Source organism: Mirounga angustirostris, unplaced genomic scaffold, assembly GCF_029215605.1.
Source record: "Mirounga angustirostris isolate CCGP_5_RB_7025 unplaced genomic scaffold, mMirAng1.0.hap1 SCAF_8, whole genome shotgun sequence".
NCBI classification, from domain to species: domain Eukaryota; kingdom Metazoa; phylum Chordata; class Mammalia; order Carnivora; family Phocidae; genus Mirounga; species Mirounga angustirostris.
In genome coordinates, this window is record NW_026991716.1 from 19,980,750 (window position 1) to 19,994,982 (window position 14,233).

Sequence of the window (14,233 nt, forward strand, 5' to 3'; positions counted from 1 at the left end):
CCAGGGAAGCCATTCCCTGGGCACATGGGCTCTGTAAACAAGAAAAAAAGGGTGAGGAATGGATTTAGGTATGCAACCAGTGGTGTTTGCTAGTGAGCTGAATGATCTCTAAGGGTCCTTGCAGCTCAAATATCTGGCCACCTTGTGAAAAACCAATATGTAATGCTGGCTAAGTAGTGCTCCTTATCTCTAAGATTTGCCTCTTCATTCTTTTACATCAGCTCAGATCTTCCACTGAGAACCTCAGGATTCATTCAAGAGCTCAACCCAGGACAGGAATTTAGAACCACACTAAAAAGGTACCCAAAGTCACTACATTAGTTAGAATAACTTACAATTCGCTATGGTAATGAATTAATCCCAAACTATTAGTAGTTTCACATAACAAAGATTTATTTCTTCCTCATGTTGCACAGCCCATGTGGGTCAGCAGAAGGCTCGGCAGTCACTCAGCAATCCAGGCTGATGGAGGATCCACCAGCTCGTGACGCCACCATATTAACACAGCTTCAGAGTCTGATGTGACACAGAGCATTCACATCTGCTCATGAGTGCCTTCTGATTGGAAATGACACTTGTTTCTTCTTATAACCCATTGGCCAAAACTAGTCATATGGCCTTCACATAACTGCTAAGGATCTGGAAAGTCTTCTCATGTGCCTGGGAAGTAGAGAAAAATTAAATGGATGAACACATCTAGTCTATATCACAGACACTTTCCTTCTCAAATCATCAGAACCTGGACTCTTTCCCTGAACATGTCTATCTTCTAGTTCTACATTGACAGCTACTATCTGAATGATCAATTAATGTCTTGCATTAATTAATTAATTAGTTAATGAATACCTGATGACTTAATACATTATTTTTTAAAAGCAAAACCAATTTTTATTTTTTAGGAGGAGGGAGGGGCACAGAGAGATAGGGAGAAAGAATCCCAAGCAAGCTCCATGCCCAGCACAGAGCCCGATGCAGGGCTTGATCTCATGAACCTGAGATCATGATCTGAGCCAAAATCAAGAGTCAGATGCTCAACTGACTGAGCCACCCAGGTGTCCCAAAGCAAAACAATTTTTAAAGGACTCTCTTAGTTTTATTTCCTTATTCTTTTTTAAGTAATGCACATACTATGTAAGCAGATGACCAAAATAAGTGAACATAAACTAAAGGTTGGGTATCCATGAACATAGTCTGGGACTGTAATCAAATAATTTTATATTAAATATTAAATATATAAGTTCACATATTCAATTACAAATACAAGCATTATGCTATTGAAATAAAGCATAAAGGTGGGAAGTTCATATAAAATATTATAATTCATATTAATTCTAGGCAAACTGATAACAACTTTCCAACATCAAGTGGGTGTCTTGCAACACAGTTTTCATACTAACTACCTGGAGTTAGTATCACACTAACATAGGCTTAAAGGTTTCATATTCCACAAGACTGCCCTCATTTCAGATGCCAGCCACAAGTGGGGTTCCCAGGCCACATGCACTTCTGATCAACCAGCTCTACATTTGAGGATTCCCATAACCCTTTCAGGTTCAATAATTTGCTGGCATGACTCACAGAGATCGTTTAAAGCTTTACTTGTGATTTCAGTTGAGTATATAGGAAGCAACTCAAAAACAGCCAAATGAAGAGACACATAGGGCAAGGTTTGGGGGCAGGAGGAGGGGGCAGACAGGAGGGGGCACAGAACTGCCATGCCTTCTCCTAATGGAATCTAACCATGTCATCCTCCCAGCCCAACAATGTGTTCATCAACTGGGAAGCTTTACTGAATCTCAATGTCCAGAGATTTTATTGGGGCATCATGATTACACACGATTACACATGATTGATGAAATCATTGACCACATGACTGAACTCAATCTCCCCTCTGTGGAGGTTGGGCTGGCCCAACATTCCAACCCTTAAGTGGTTGGTCTTTCTGGTGACCAGATCCTAAAGCTATCTCAGGACCCACCCTGTGTTGCCTCATTAGCATAACAAAGACACTCTGGTCATTCAGGAAATTCTGTGGGTGTTGGAAGCTTTGTGCCAGGAACTGAGGGCAAAAACCAGATGTATTCTTTATTATACCATACAAACAAACCACATTTTCAGTCTTTCTCTTCATGCTCTGTTAATCCTACAGTATTTCTGATCAGGGATGATAATGACCATTTTCCTAATAGGATCATAGACCTAAATTAATATCATCAGGAAGGATCTTAGAGATTCCCCTTTTTTTACAGAAAAGGAAAGTAGGATTCATAGAAGTTACATTACTTGCCTAAAGCCAAACTAGTTGGTGAAAGAATTGGAATTCAATCCTAATCTTCTGCATACTTTATAGAAAGCTACAATCTCTTAATGCCATGTGGCTAACACACATTTTTAGAGAGGCCCAACTCCTCCAATCCAGAGTTCCCTACAAATGTACCCCATAGCCCAAGTTAGCCCTAATTGGTTTCTACTTCCTGATGCCCCAGCAACCAAGTGTGTCCCCAGCTTCTATCCTGGTCCTTACACAGAAGCAGAGAGATGACAGAGAAGAAACCAGTCAAGTTCCCCCACCATCCCTAGATACCACAGAATGACTAGAGCAGGCTTAGAGTCAGCCCAAGCAAGGGTATAAGGTAAGGAAATCCTTTCGTTTTATGATGATATGATGATATGTTCCAAAATTTCAAAACCCTGCAAAGGGAATACATTTATGCAAACTCTCCCTAGAGTGTGATTGACTGCTGTCTGATAATGGATTTTGCTTTGCATTTCATTTTAAAGTCAGAGAGCATTAACACCCACAAAGAAACTAAGTATATTAAGTGCATCTTGAAATTACACTCTGAGCTGATCACAGCAACACTGAGTGTACTTGTGTTTCATTTCTAATCCCTTGCTCCTGCTTATGATGGAGATGTTGATGAGGGTGAGGTAGGCAATGGGAGGAGAGGCAGGAAATGTATATCAACTATAAATTGATTAGTAAAATCTTGAACTATTTAATAATGAAGAATCATTGACCAATTGCCTATTAATGAAGAATAACCAAGAATCCTCATGAATCACTGCCTTCTTCCCTGGAAGACCAATGAATAAAGAAAGATATGAGCTTCTAATATGAAAGTAAAACTCAAAATTCTCATCTAAAACATGTGTTTGTTAAAAGCACAAACATACTATGTTTGTTCATCTAGGTCTTTTATCAAGAGATATCTCCTCTACCTGTTATGTATCCCTTCCCCTCTAAGGAATAAAAGAAATAAGTTGTTTTTTGACAATTCTTTCCCCTTCTCCCCCGAACCTCTAATCAAACAATTGCCTCAAAGATCACAATTTTCTTTTTAAAGATTTTATTTTTTTAAGTAATCTCCACACCCTACGACTCAAACTCATGACCCCAAGATCAAGAGTCGCATGCTCCACCAACTGAGCCAGCCAGGTGCCCCTCAAAGATCATAATTTTTAAGACCCCTAAGGAAGGATGAACTGTATTAAAACCTGATTGCTTTAGGTGCTTTTCGGTGGATCAAGCAGTAGTTCTTCAAGGCCAACCAGTGAACAATGATCAGGCCTTTTCATCAGAATTGCCTGAGGGGCGCTTTGTGACAATGAGATTCTGATGGCTTATTATATGAATGTGTAAATGCACTATGCTCTTGTTTGGGGCACTTATTTGATCTGTAATATATCAAAGTTGTTATTAAAAAGCAGTTGCTAGGGCTCCTGGGTGGCTCAGTGGGTTAAGTAACCAACTCTTGATCTCAGCTCAGGTCCTGATCTCAGGGTTTTGAGGTCAGCCCCAAGTTGGGCTCCACGCTGGGCATAGAATAATAAAATAAAAATAATAATTAAAAAAAATTAAAAATTGCCCTTCAAGTTATGCATAATTCATTTAATCAAAACTAAATTTTTTTAAACCTCTCTGCATTTTTTTCTCAAAATATAACACTTGATCATTATTGAATGGAAAAGACCATAAAAAGAAACATTTATTAAGTATCTGTAATATGACTAAACTCTGTACCAAAAGGAAAATTCATAACTTTTGATGATGTTAGTCTTTCATTCCCAAATGAATGCCTTGATTCATTGCCAAATAAATATTAAAGAATGTTAGTAAATCAAAAGAGTGATTATTTTAAAATGCTAATATTGGGAGTGGAAAGAAAAGAGCAAAAACAGTGTGATTTATCTCCTGTTTTATGTGCTACAACATTCTCTAATTTGGACAAGTAGTTCCTTATATTCAATAAAACCACTAGGCTGAGTCATAAGAGCAAAGCAGCTACATAATTTGCAGGGCCCTGAGAAAAATAAAAATGCAGAGCTCCTTGTTCATAAAGCAGGAAAACAAAAATGATTTTTTCCTCTTTCATGATCTCTTTCTTGACCTGTCATGGTCATTTTATTTGTTTTCTTTTTTTTTTTTTAATATAATTTTATTTTGTTACGTTAGTCACCATACAATACATCGTTTTTGATGTAGTGTTCCATGATTCATTGTTTGCGTATAACACCCAGTGCTCCATGCAATATGTGCCCTCCTTAATACCCATCACTGGGCTCACCCATCCCCTTACCCCCCTCCCCTCTAAAACCCTGTTTGTTTCCTGGAGTCCATAGTCTCTCATTGTTCATCTCTCCCTCCGATTTCCCCCCACTTCATTTTTCCCTTCCTTCTCCTAATGTCCTCCATGCTATTCCTTATGTTTCACAAACAAGTGAAACCATATGATAATTGACTTTCTCTGCTTGACTTATTTCACTTAGCATAATCTACTCCAGTCCCATCCATGTTGATGTAGAAGTTGGGTATTCATCCTTTCTGATGGCTGGCTAAGATTCCACTGTATATAGGGACCACATCTTCTTTATCCATTTGTCTGTTGAAGGGCATCTCGGCTCTTTCCAGAGTTTGGCTATTGCGGACATTGCTGCTATGAACATTGGGTGCATATGGCCCTTCTTTTCACTACATCTGTGTCTTTGGGGTAAATTGCTGGATAGTGCAATTGCTGGGTCATAGAGTAGCTCTATTTTTTTTTTTTTTAAAGATTTTATTTATTTATTTGAGAGAGAGAGTGAGAGAGAGAAAGAGCACAAGAGGGGGGAGCGGGAGAGGGAGAAGCAGACTCCCTGCCGAGCAGGGAGCCTGATGCGGGACTCGATCCCGGGACTCCAGGATCATGACCTGAGCCGAAGGCAGTCGCTTAACCAACTGAGCCACCCAGGCGCCCGAGTAGCTCTATTTTTAATTTTTTGAGGCACCTCCACACTGTTTTCCAAAGTGGCTGTACCAACTTGCATTCCCACCAACAGTGTAAGAGGGTTTCCTTTTCTCCACAACCTCTCCAACATTTGTTGTTTCTTGCCTTGTCAATTTTTGCCATTCTAACTGGTATAAGGTGGTATCTCAATATGGTTTTGATTTGAATTTCCCTGATGACTAATGATGATGAACATTTTTTCATGTGTCTGTTAGCCATTTGTATGTTTTCTCTGGAGAAGTGTCTGTTCATGTCTTCTGCCCATTTTTTGACTTGATTATTTGTTTTTTGGGTGTCGAGTTTGAGAAGTTCTTTATAGATTTCGAATATCAGCCCTTTGTCTGTAGTGTCATTTGCAAATATCTTCTTCCATTCTGTGAGTTGCCTCTTTGTTTTGTTGACTATTTCCTTTGCTGTGCAGAAGCTTTTTTCTTGGTGAAGTCCCAAAGTTCATTTTTGCTTTTGTTTCACTTGCCTTTGGAGATATATCTTGAAAGAAGTTGCTGTGGCCAATGTCAGAGAGGTTACTGCCTATGTTCTCCTCTAGGATTTTGATGGATTCCTGTCTTACATTGAGGTCTTTCATCCATTTTGAGTTTATCTTTGTGTATGGTGTTAGGGAATGGTCGAGTTTCATTCTTCTGTATATAGCTGTCCAATTTTTCCAGCACCATTTATTGAAGAGACTGTCTTTTTTCCATTGCATATTTTTTTCTGCTTTGTCAAAGATTAGTTGACCATAGAGTTGAGGGTCCATATCTGGGCTCTCTATTCTGTTCCATTGGTCTATATGTCTGTTTTTGTGCCAGTACCATGCTGTCTTGGTGATCACGGCTTTGTAATATAGCTTGAAATCAGGCAGCATGATGCCCCCAGCTTTGTTTTTCTTTTTCAACATTTCCTTGGTGATTCGGGGTCTTTTCTCGTTCCATACAAATTTTAGGATTGTTTGTTCCAGCACTTTGAAAAATGTCATTGGAATTTCAATTGTCATTGAAGGTATAGATTGCTCTGGGCAGTATAGACATTTTAACAATGTTTATTTTTCTAAACCATGAGCATGGAATATTTTTCCATCTTTTTGTGTCTTCTTCAATTTCTTTCATGAGTGTTCTGTAGTTCCTAGAGTATAGATCCTTTACCTCTTTGGTTAGGTTTATTCCAAGGTATCTTATGGTTTTTCATGCTATTGTAACTGGAATCGATGACTCTCAGAGGAGAAGCGGAAAGCCACCAGGGAAAGCCACCAGAGAACAAAAGCCCCCCAAAACCGGTTTTCACTGAGCCCATCCCCCACACACACAGGGGGCAGGGCAACTCTGCCCAAACAGGGTTGCCTGAGTAACAGCACGGCAGCCCCCGCCCCCAGAAGACAGGCTGGTAGAACAAGAGGCCAACAACCCTGAGGTCCCTATAAAACAGGTGGATCTTGCTTAGGTTGTGGCCAATAATTTGTACATTCCTTCAAACACCCCTCAACAGAATGACTAGGAGAAGGAACTCCCAAAATAGGAAAGACTCAGAGACTGTGACTTCTGCCACAGATTTACAAATGTCGGAAATGGACTTCAGGGTAACAGTTATGAAGATGATAGCTAGAATGGAGAAATCGATTAATGGCAATATAGAATCTCTAAGGGCAGAAATGAAAGCTGAACTGGCAGAACTTAAAAATGCTATCAATGAGAGCCAACCTAATCTAGATACCCTAACAGCTAGGGTAAATGGGGCAGAAGAATGAATTAGTGATCTAGAAGACCAATTGATAGAAAAGAAGGAGAAAGAGGAGGCCTGGGAAAAACCGCTCAAAATCCATGAAAACAGAATTAGAGAAATAAGTGATGCCATGAAACGTTCTAATGTCAGAATTATTGGGATCCCTGAGGGGGTGGAAAGAGAGAGAGGACTAGAAGATATATTTGAGCAAATCACAGCTGAGAAATTCCCTAATCTGGGGAATTAAACAAACATTCCTGTCCTAGAGGCAGAGAGGACCCCTCCCAAGTTCAAGGAAAATAGACCAATGCCCCGGCATGTAATAGTAAAACTTGCAAATCTTAGAACCAAAGAAACCACCTTAAGGGCAGTTAGGGGGAAGAGATTCCTACCTACAGAGGGAGGAACATCAGAATAATGTCAGACCTATCCACAGAGATCTGGCAAGCCAGAAAGGGCTGGCAAGAGATATTCAGGGTACTAAATGAGAAGAACATGCAGCCAAGAATACTTTATCCAGCAAGGCTGTCATTTAGAATGGATGGAGAGATGCAGAGCTTCCAAGACTGGCAGAAACTGAAAGAATATGTGACCACTAAGCCGACCCTGCAAGAAATATTAAGGGGGGTTCTGTAAAAGGAGAAAGACCCCAAGAGTGATATAGAACAGAAATTTACAGAGATAATCTATAGAAACAAGGACTTCACAGGAAACATGATGACAATCAATTCATATCTTTCAATAATCACTCTCAACGTGAACAGCCTAATGCTCCCATAAAACGGCACAGGGTTGCAGACTGGATAAAAAGACAGGACCCATCCATATGCTGTCTACAAGAGACTCATTCTGAACCTGAAGATACATCCAGACTGAAAGTGAAGGGATGGAGATCCATCTTCCATGCCTATGGACCTCAAAAGAAAGCTGGGGTAGCAATTCTTATACCAGACAAATCAGATTTTAAGCTAAAGACTGTAGTTAGAGACACTATATCATTCTTAAAGGGTTTATCCAACAAGAAGATCTAGCAATTCTAAATATCTATGCCCCCAACATGGGAGCAGCCAACTGCATAAGCCAACTGTTAACCAAAATAGAGTCATATTAATAATAATATGTTAATTGTAGGAGACCTCAATACTCCACTCTCAGCAATAGACAGATCATCTAAGCAGAAAATCAACAAAGAAACAAGAGCTTTGAATGACACACTGGACCAGATGGACCTCATCGATATATACAGAACATTCCACCCTAAAACAATAGAATACTCATTCTTCTCGAGCACACACAGAACTTTATTCAGAATAGACCAAATACTGGGTCACAAACCAGGTCTCAATCGATACCAAAAGATTGAGATTATTCCCTGCATATTCTCAGACCATAATGCTTTAAAACTGGAGTTCAATCACAAGAAAAAATTTGGCAGAAATTCAAACACTTGGAAGCTAAAGACCAGTCTGCTCAAGAATGTTGGGTCAACCAGGAAATCAAAGAAGAACTTAAACAATTCATGGAAACCAATGAGAATGAAAACACACTGGTCCAAAAACTATGGAATACTGCAAAGGTGGTCCTAAGGGGGAAATACATAGCCATCCAAGCGTCACTCAAAAAAATAGAAAAATCCCGAATTCACCAACTAACTTTACACCTTAAAGAACTGGAAAAAAAAGCAACAAACGATGCCTAAGCCATGCATTAGAAGAGAAATAATTAGACTGAAGCAGAGATCAATGAATTAGAAACCAGAAACACAGTAGATCAGATCAACGAAACTAGAAACTGGTTCTTTGAAAGAATTAATAAGATTGATAAACCACTGGCCAGACTCATCCAAAAGAAAAGAGAAAGGACTCAAATTAATAAAATTATGAATGAAAGGGGAGATATCATGACTAATACCAAGGAAATAAAAACAATTATTAGAAATTATTATCAACAACTATATGCCAATAAATTGAGCAACCTGGGAGAAATGGATGCCTTCCTGGAAACATATAAACTGCCAAGACTGAAACAGGAAGAAACTGACAACCTGAATAGGCCAATAACCACTAATGAGATTGAAGCAGTGATCAAAAACCTCCCAAAAAAACAAGAGCGAGCCCAGGGCCTGATGATTCCCTGGGGAATTCTACTAAACATTCAGAGAAGAAATAATACCTATTCTACTGAAGCTGTTTCAAGAAAATAGAAACAGAAGGAAAGCTTCCAGACTCATTCTATGAGGCCAGCATTACCTTAATCCCCAAACCAGGCAAAGACCCATCAAAAAGGAGAATTTGAGACCAATATCCCTGATGAATATGGATTCCAAAATTCTCAACAAAATCCTAGCTAATAGGATCCAACAATACATTAAAAGGTTCATCCACCATGACCAAATGGGATTTATCCCCGGGATGCAAGGGTGGTTCAACATTCGCAAATCAATCAATGTGATAGAACACATTAATAAGAGGAGAGGGAAGAACCATGTGGTCCTCTCAATTGATGCAGAAAAAGCATTTGACAAAATACAACATCCTTTCCTGATTAAAACTCTTCAGAGTATAGGGATAGAGGGAACATTCCTCAAGTTCATAAAATCCATCTATGAAAAACCCACAGCGAATATCACCCTCAATGGGGAAAAGCTGAGAACCTTTCCCTTAAGATCAGGAACACAACAAGGATGCTCACTGTCACCACTATTGTTCAACATAGTACTAGAAGTCCTAGCAACAGCAATCGGACAACAAAAAGAAATAAAACGTATTCAAATTGGCAAAGAAGTCAAACTCTCTTTCTTCACAGATGACATGATACTTTATGTGGAAAATCCAAAAGACTCTACCCCCAAATTATTAGAACTCATACAGCAATTCAGCAATGTGGCAAGATACAAAATCAATGCACAGAAATCAGTTGTTTTCTTTTATTTGTTTTCAATGTCATGCTCCCTCCAGGCATGAGAATGGTCACAGGTCAAGCGATGACTGCCATAGGAATACTGGGGTGAATGCACCCAAGCTCCCATGGGGCCAGGGGGCGGTGTGAGGAGCTGTCTTATCGAGGCGGGAGGTGAGAGAGACCACATGTGAACCAAGGCTCTAAACCCCATCAGTGCTGCAGTGTCCCATAGGACTACACTAACAAGACACAAATTCAAAAATAAAAACACACGATTAGTCATTCTTTTAGAAAAGAGAACAAAACCCAGCCTCTTTGATTAGGGGTGGGCAAACTTTCCCCCAAAATGGGGCAGATAGTGAATGTTTTAGGTCCTGTCTCAGTTGCAACTCCTCAACTCTGCTGTTGAATCTCCCACACAGCCGTAGACAATATGTAAACAATTAGGTGCAATGGTGTTCCAGGAAACAGTCGTTATGGACATGGAAAATTGAATTTTATATGATTTTCATGTGTCATGAAATATTATTCTTCTTTTGATTTTTCTCCCATTTAAAAATGTAAAAGCCATTCTTAGCTCACAGATAACAAAAACAGGTGGCCTGTTGGATTTGGCCTGTGGGGAGTAGTTTGCCAACCCTTGCTTGAGAATATAGATTCAGTATGGGTGGTTAAAGAGCCTTTCGTAGGGGCACCTGGGTGGCTCAGTCAGTTAGGCGTCCGACTCTTGATTTCTGCTCAGGTCATGATCTCAAGGTCATGAGATTGAGCCCCATGTTGGGCTCTGCATTCAGTAGGGAGTCTGCTTGAGGATTCTTTCTCACCCTCTGTCCCTCCCTTTGCTCACACTCTCTGTTAAATAAATAAATCTTTAAAAAAAAAAAAAGGAAGTCTATAATACTCCCTCAATTCTATAAATCATTTTGATAGTGTGATCAAAGAGAAGCAATATTTATGAGTATTCAGAAGAGAGTGAGAATTCAAGTTAGAAAGCTTGGATTGTCTGGTTCTCTTCCATGCCAGCTAGATGCTATGGACTGAATTATGTCCCCCAAAATCCAAATGTGGAAGCCCTAACCCCCAGTGTGACTGTATTTGGAGATAGGGCCTGTAAGGAAGTGATTACATTAAATGAAGTCGTAAGAGTGGGGTCCTGATCCAATAGCATTAGTGCCCTTGGGGGAGAGACCCCAGACCTCACTCCCTCTCCCTTGTGAGGACACTGAGAAGGTGGCTGTCTACAAGCCAGGATGAGAGCTCCCGCCAGGAACCAAATGGCCAGCACCTTGATCTTGGACTCCAACAAATTTCTGTTGTTGAAGTCTGTGTATTGGCATCAGGAGAGACCAATACACTAGGCGACCTTAGTTTCCTCGCCTATAATATGAGGGGAGAGAAATGATCAGATAAATTCCAACGGCTTTTCTGGCCCTAACATTCTAAGATGTAAGAAAATATTTAATAAAGTCTTTTTAAAAAGCACTCCTTTCTTTCATCCTTTCCAAGGTCATCAAAAAGTTCTCCCTCCTTAAATTGTATTCATTTCTATGATTAGTACACATTGTGTGTGAAGAGGGTGGGGCTTTTGTAGGCAGTGCTTTGGAAACATGGAGTTTATCTAAAAATTTGTGTTCAGTCCCTTTAGAGTCACTGAACTTAAAACAACACCAACAAAAACACACATGGCTGACAATTACAATAGAATCCTGTTTCTCTTTTTCCTTTCTGTCGACAAATCTCTAACACAGAGTCAAGAAAAATAATCATGATCTTCCTACATCCTACCACCCCTCTTTAATTAGCCGCTTTTGTTCTTGGTGCTCTCTCAATCCAGGTAGTTTATAAGTTTAACTGACATCAGAATTCTCTGGGAAATTTTCTTGGAATACAGATTCCTGGGTCCTATCTCAGACCTGTAAATTGAGATCTTCAGAGAGAGAGAGAGAGCCCCCAAATCTGTATTTGTTATTAGCCCCCAGTGTGATCATGATACAGCCAGCCCAGCAGAGGACAGGACGCGCCAGCCTGTGTGGGACAGAGAGCAAGCACAGCTCAGCAACAAGTCGGCAGATGCGGGAGGGTGGGAGCGGGGTGCTTGGGGGCGCGCTGAAAGCTGGTAGTTAGTGCAGAGGGGCTGGGGCCCTATGGGGCCCACCCGAAAAAGGTATCACATTGGAAAGGGCCCTGGGCCTAGAGTCACCACGGGGCGCACATGTGGCATTGGAGAGAAGCCTAGGGCTTCTCCCGAGCGCGCCACAGAGCTGAATTTCCCAGCCACGCTGATCTCACTCCCGACATCACAGTCCTCGCCACGGCCCCCTGCCCGTCCCTGCTCTTCTCCAACACTTCGTGCCTCAGCGGCTGTGGGACATTTCAGCCAGGACAAAGGCGTTGGTTTGTCTGAGCCGCAGTCTGGCCCCCAGTGACTGCCACACGCTGAGTAGCCACACGACGTGTGTGTAGGGGCAGGGGGGGTACCGTGAAAATGTAACCTGTGGTGAGCGTACCCCTTGGCCGGCAGGCTCACTTCCCGGAATCTGTCCCACAGAGGCGAGCACAGCGTGCGAAACGGCGGCGGCGGCCGACTCTCAGAAGGAACTGTCATCTCCTGCTGTCCGGGCACCCGGACTGGCCCTGGGACGGGCCCCGCCGACGGGAGCCCTCCCTGCGCCACGCCGGACTATGGACTTGACAACCTCAAAGGGTCTTCCCTTCCGAGCTCTCGAGGTGAGATGCTCGGGCCACATCCTCTGTCTTCTCTACCCCATTTCTTTCCCCTCTTCTCAGGATTAGCCGAGGGCTCCATGGAGAGGGGATGAAGGTAACGTTGAACTTCACAAGCTCTCTGAAGTGTCCGAGGCCACCTCTTCTGGCTGTGCTGGAAAGGGAGGGTCAGGAGCCTCCAGAGCACGGACCTCTGGAGGTCTGTGATTTCCCAGGGGAGGGAAATCACAGCTCCCGCCGCCCCCCCGACTGCCGCCCCCCCCGACTGCACGTGGGACGCCCAGCGAATCCACCCCTCGCGCAGTCACCAAGCGCGCAGCTGTGGCCACGGGCCCGCACGTGAGCCACAGCGGGACCGGCCACGGGCCCCGCAGCACCCACCTCTGCAGGTGCGGGACGGACCCGGGCAGCAAGGGCAGGAGCAGCGGCCCAGGCCCAGGAAGGGGCAAAGGCAGCACTGCAGGGGGAGCAGGGGCACAGCCCCCCCCCCCAACAGCCCCCCGGGGTCCTGACGCGGCACACCCGGCCCTCCCCCTCCGCGCAGGCTGCACGATGGGGCCGCTGCAGGGGCAGAGACGCCGGCAGGGGCATGGCGGGCACAGCCGAAGGCCGCAAGCCGAGCCGCGAGTGCCCCTGGCAGGGGTCGGCGACAGGAGCAGCTGAGGTGGAAGCCCCGGAGTCTCAGCTCCGAGCGGAGACCCAGGAGGGCAGCAGGGGGAGGTGGGGACCCCCGGATGGGGAGCTCCCCTCACCACAGGGCAGGGGCGCACACGACCCCCGCAGCCATCCTGCGGCCGCCCCGCCAGCGATGACAAAGGGAAAGGCTAGAGCAGCCCAGGGGCAGCCGACGCGGCTCCCCGGCGCACAGCGCCCCCAGCGCCCCGAGTCTGGCCATTCCCCAGCCGGCGGGGGCTGACACCACCCACCCAGGCCCTGCCGGGGCCGGGCCAGCAGCACCAGCTCCTCCGCGAGGAAGGTCAAAGCCAGCCGGGGGCAAAGCGGTCACCGGCCCACCGCGGGCTTGAGGGCTGGCGACCGTCTAAGGCCGTGCGGCTGCACACGGGCCAGTGAGGCGACAGCAGAGGGTGGCCGGGGCTGACATGCGGGACCAGAGAGCCCGCAACAGGAGCCAGAGCAGGACTCAGCGGCGGCCGGGGCCACACAGTGGCCCCAGAGCCAGTCGGCTTTCCTGACTTCGGGTCCGTGAAGGAACCGAGGTCAAAGAACCAACGAATGAAACACGTCCTCGGCTGGAGTCCGTGTCCCACAGCCCAGCGGTGACCACACAGTGGATTCTGTGATGTCGCCGCGCTGCAGCCCGAGTCCCCAGGCTCCGGCTGGTCTGAGAGCCAATGCCAGGGCCCCGCCTGGCCTCGCTGTCCCTGCTTCGCCTCCCTGGGCTGCTGGCGGGAAGCCCCGTCCACACTGCCTCCCCTCCTCCTCCTCGTCCTGGGGCCCGTGACTGCAGACATTCAGGCCACAAGCAAGGGCAGGACTCCTGCCCCCTCGGGATGGTCAGGGAGGTGGGGGGGGGGGTGGTGGATGCATCTGACCTGCCAGCAAACAGAACCGAATCGTCTCTCACGCAGCCCCAGCGATTCCAGAGGTCTGTGCTCTGGACAAAC

The 14,233-nt window shown here is 44.4% G+C and overlaps 1 protein-coding gene across 1 annotated transcript in view; it reads right to left on the reverse strand.

Annotated features, from left to right (window-relative positions):
• Window positions 1-413: 413 nt before the first annotated feature.
• SNRNP48 (small nuclear ribonucleoprotein U11/U12 subunit 48) overlaps window positions 414-14,233 on the reverse strand; it is a 49,778-nt gene continuing 35,958 nt past the window's right edge. The window contains exon 10 of the mRNA XM_054505744.2: window positions 414-660. The gene's annotated coding sequence lies outside the window, so the exon portion shown is untranslated. The remainder of the gene's footprint in view (window positions 661-14,233) is intronic.